Source organism: Phodopus roborovskii, unplaced genomic scaffold, assembly GCF_943737965.1.
Source record: "Phodopus roborovskii unplaced genomic scaffold, PHOROB, whole genome shotgun sequence".
In the NCBI taxonomy this organism is placed as follows: domain Eukaryota; kingdom Metazoa; phylum Chordata; class Mammalia; order Rodentia; family Cricetidae; genus Phodopus; species Phodopus roborovskii.
Window position 1 is genome coordinate 693,305 of NW_026126484.1, and position 5,131 is coordinate 698,435.

The window sequence follows — 5,131 nt, forward strand, 5'->3', positions numbered from 1 at the left end:
AATATAAGACTTGATACCCTGAGTCAGACAGAGGATATAGATAATATGTCTGAACTTACGGAAACAGGAAAGGACTTTATGAATAGGACCCTGTTAGCTTCGGCATTGAGACCAAAAATTAATAAATGGGGCCCTCATGAAATTACAACTTTCTATACAGCAAAAAGACACCATCATTCAAGTGAAGATGAAACCTATAAAACTGGACAATATCTTTAGCATCTATACATCTCACAAAGGGTTAGTATCTAGGATATACAAAGAACAACAACTACAAAAGAACCACACTAAACATCAAGAAAATATATATGCCAAGTTAAAAATGGGTCATGGACCTGAACAGAGATCTCAAAAAAAAAAAAAAAAGGATGAGAAAGATGAGAAACTTTATTTGTAAATGTTCAACATTCCTAGCTACCAGGGAAATGCAAATTAAAGCTGCTTTGAAATTTCATCCTTCTTCAATTAAAATAGCTAATACAACCCCTACTGCAAGAAAAATACAACAACACCTGGAATGGATGTAGGGAAAGAGAAATGCTTGTTTCCTACTGGTGGGAGTACAACTGGTATAGCACTCTGGAATTCAGAGCAGACGTTCCTCAAAAGTCAAGAAATAAGTGTATCACTCTGTCCATTGGGAGAGACCCAAAGGATCCTACTTACTATTACACAGATACTTGCCCATATGTGTTGATTGTTGCTTTAGTCACAATAGCTAGGAAATGGAAACACTCTGGACATCTAGCAATGATGAATGAATAATAAGAGTATGGTGCATTTACATGGCAAAATACTATACAGCTTTAAAGAAGTTATGAATTTCACAGCAAAATGATGCAGCTGGATATAATCATTCTGAATGAGGTAATCCAGATACACACAGAGAGATATGCTTTCATTTATGGATGTTCGTTTTGAATTCTCAGGTATGTGTGCTCCATTGGGAATATCCACTAAGGTCAGAAAATTGGTAAGGGACCATGGGAGGGTGGATTTCAAGGGAAAGAAAAAAAATAAATAAAAACCCATGGCATAGAGGATTAGAGGTGAATAATGGTACAGGAAGTGTGAGATGGCAAGATAGGGGATGGAACATAAGGAAGGCTAACTAACACCAAAGACATTTTTGAAAATCCCCATTGAAAGCAGCAGAAGCTTTCTAAAATAAACACATACACATACATGAAGAGTATAAGTAGAATTCTCTAAAACAGGGCAAAAAAATGCACCTAAACACACAATGGCAACAATGGATTGCCTCTTTTTGAGTAGTTGTCCAATGATGTTTCATAAATCCTCAACTATTACATGCTGTTGCCAATGCTTTTGGTTACTCTTCAAAACCTGGAAGTATGACCCCATTTCTGAGTCATCACACACGAGTCATAGAACACCAAGAAATCAAGCTAGTAATTATCTAGAAGGTTCATCCCTGTCAGCTTCCATAGTTGAAGAGGCAATACACACTACCAGAAGGAAAAAGTTATCATTTATCTTGCCCAGCTGTGAGCCCTGAGAGATACAATGACTGGCCATCAAGACATGACTATGTGTGCAATAATGACATGAATATCACGGGAGTATCAACTAACTTCTGATTGGATTTCAGATGAGCTCCACAAGTTGAAACTCATGTCTGTCCCTGTTATCAGGATCAAGAATTTATAGCTACACACGTCCTAGGTTGTAGGGGAGAAACTTCTATTAAACATACTATTAAACAAAGTTCTAATGATTTAACATTGTACCCATAGAGTAATGCATTTCTCAACCCTCATTAAGAAGCTTCTCCATTTTTTTTTTTTTTTTTTTTTTTTTTTTTTGGTAGATGGAGAGTAACATAGATACTCACATTTGGGCAAGGTACAGAATATGGAAATAAGAGATAATAGAATGCTCAGCCTAAATGTGACATCTGTTTTATACTTCATCTGCTCAAACTCTGGTGTCATTGCAGAAGAGGGGGTTGAGATATTTTCAGACACAAAAGAAACAGTGTTTTCTGTACACAGCAGAAGACTTCTACATATGAATTCATGGTTGTTGAGACAGCATGCAGAAACTGAATGAAGCCAGACAAAATTCCAACATGGGGAGGGAGGCAGGCACTAAGTCCCATCCCTAGAGAAAAATCTGTTGGCAATCGATAGCTTCTGGAAAAGGGAGTGTCAGTGTCCTGTAAGGGTGCAGCCCCTTGTGAGTTGACCATCCCCCAGTGAAGACCACACATCCAGCAACAATATATGGGCAACACAAATTGGACTTGAAAGGTTTAAATAAAATGGGAGGATACAGTTGAGTAGATTGGAAAAGGGGATAGATGTGGATGAGTTCAGGAGATGGCAGATATGCTCAAAATACATTGTATAAAAATGTTAGGAATTAATAAAATGAGAAAAATCAATTAAAGGAATTAATTTCTTATTTCTCTTCAGAAATACTACAGCACTCAGTTCTATTAAAATTTGATGAAAATATAGTTTTATCATTTCTGTAATATTGACATCCAGGATAATTGGAACTGTTTTCATGCATTGATCACTTGGGCATGCTATTCAAAACCTGGCTACTCTGTATCAGTTTGTCATATATATTACTTTGTTGGTTTATCTTTTTCTTCAAATTTGTTAAAAAGTTTAGTATTATTTTGTGGGTTTTACAATTATAATAAGCATGTCTTCTAAATTTATCTGTCTAAAAATTAAATTGCTGCAAACCCACATACAAATAAAACTAAAATTTCATTATATTCTGGTTGAACTAAATAATATGTTGCAGATAGATTTTAAACAAAACAATTTAATTGGCTACATACAATACTTTGTTAATAGCAACATAATCTAGAGAGAGTGAACCCATGAAAGAAAAGATATTCTAGATATACTGGATATAAATATATGTTTTCAAATTTTTTATAGGAATAAATATACCATAGACAAAGTTAATAAGCAATTTGACAGATCAATTAGTGACTCTCCTAATGTAGAAATCAAAGGAATGACAACACGATTTTAGATTGGTCTCATAAGGAACATGAAATGAATTTTCTTCATCTAGCTAGAGCTGACTAAATGATGGCCAGATGTGGTGACACACCCTGGAAATCCATGTGTTGACATATAATCTCAGCACTTGGAACACTGAGGTGGGAGGATCTTGGATCTTGAGGTTTAGGACAGCCTGAACTATATATCCAGATCTTGTTTCAAAAGAGAGAGAGAGAGAGAGAGAGAGAGAGAGAGAGAGAGAGAGAGAGAGAGAAAGGGAAAAGAACAAAAAAAATTGAATGACTTTAGAGAAGACATTGAATAATAATTTGCATTGCTGTTGTTCCCCATCATCACTGCTGTAGTGTTACACAGTTCAGGCTTTGATCCCTGGAGAAAGGTTTGTCCTGAGCCAAACAACAACGTATGAGTGATTTCCCTTTGCAGATCTCCTTCCTCTCTTCCATTGGACCAAGAGGTTGGGTAGCCCCTAGTGAACAGTATAAAGGAAGGAACAATGCTGAGAATTTTACCAGAGGACAAAAACAGGATTTGGCTGAAAAGGTATTGTTCCCCACGTTTGTAAAAGCAATCAAGAAATATCTCTCAAACACAGTGATCAGCGCACTGAAGTGTAATGGACATGACTCCAGGACCACACTCTCTGGGCATCACCGATGCATCCTGTTCACCATCCAGTTCACCCTGACTGGAGACCTCAGGGCTCCCAGCCAGCAGAGATAAAGACTGGAATTCACTTCACCTGAACAACTGTATGCCTAAGAAGTATAAGGGAGTGGCATTATACTTGTGCCTTTAAATTAATTCTGTTTGAAAGCCAGGCTTTATGGAAGTGAACACAATTCTTTCTGTCTCTTGTGCTTAAATTGGAGGTAAGTTCAATATATGAGACATTTCTAAATAAACTCACATTAGGATTTGAGCATGAGATGACATTGTCATCTCGGTGGGGACCATGGCCTTCACAGCAGGTCAGCTTTCCCTTCTGTTTGCTGCTCAAACAGATCTGGGCTCTCAGGAAAGCAACCTAAGTTAGAGGATCATAAACCAAACCTCTTCCTTCAGGGTTCTCCTTTTTAAATAGTAAATTTTATGTAAAACTTCACCTCATTAGCACATGGGAGGAGGAAGACTCCTGTTGTTTATCTACTTAAGTTACAAAAATAAATTTGAAAGACTCTCTCATAAGGATATTAAGTTCTTTGGGAAATCATAAAATAATGATGTGTCACAGGAAAGAAAATATGAGTGAGTTTGAATGAAGATAGCCTGGGATACATGAAAGTATGCCTCAAAAAGAAAAGAAAAAAAAAAAAAAAAAAAAAAACAAGGTAAGCTGGAAAATAGCTCAGCAGATTAATGCCTCATCCTACAGACTTGAGTTCCTGAGTTCAAAAACCACAGGAACCACATTAGGCTGAGCACATGGAGCTCTCAGAATGCCAGTGCTTCTATCGAGATGGGAGACAGAGAGGAGAATCACCTCCATCTGGAGGGCCAGCTAGCCTGTCATATGCGATGTGAACAACAAAAGAGGAATTCTGTCAACCAAGGTGCCCTCTGACCTTCATGTATGTTCCATAGCAGCCTGTGTGCAAACTCACACTCACCAACACACACACACACAAATATATTGAAACATTATTTCATATCTTATTTGTCTGAATCCGTAATAAATGTGAGGAAGTAAATAATTTAGAATAAATGGAGGAAAACCAATACTCATTGCTAATATTTTAATGACTATATAAAATTGTATAAAATAAATTCTCATATTGACAAATTAAGTTTGAAAACATAGTTTCTTGTGGAGATTTCTTTGGGATACATACTTTTTAGATGTTGTAGTTGCTATATGACTACTTGCAAGATACTTAGGAGTCTTACTTCCCTCCACTCAGGGTATCCAGCACTCTGCCACCTGTGCCAAGCACCTGTGCTACTGTGGACCAGACACTGTCAATGAGTTTAACAAAAGATAACTCCTGTGCTTGGGATACTTTTCCTTGGCCCCTGGGATTGATGCTGACTGTCAGGGTTGTAGCATAAATAATTCCAATGAATGCCCACTGTTGATCTTTTGCTTTAGCTATTGCCTATGAAACACAAACATGAGACTC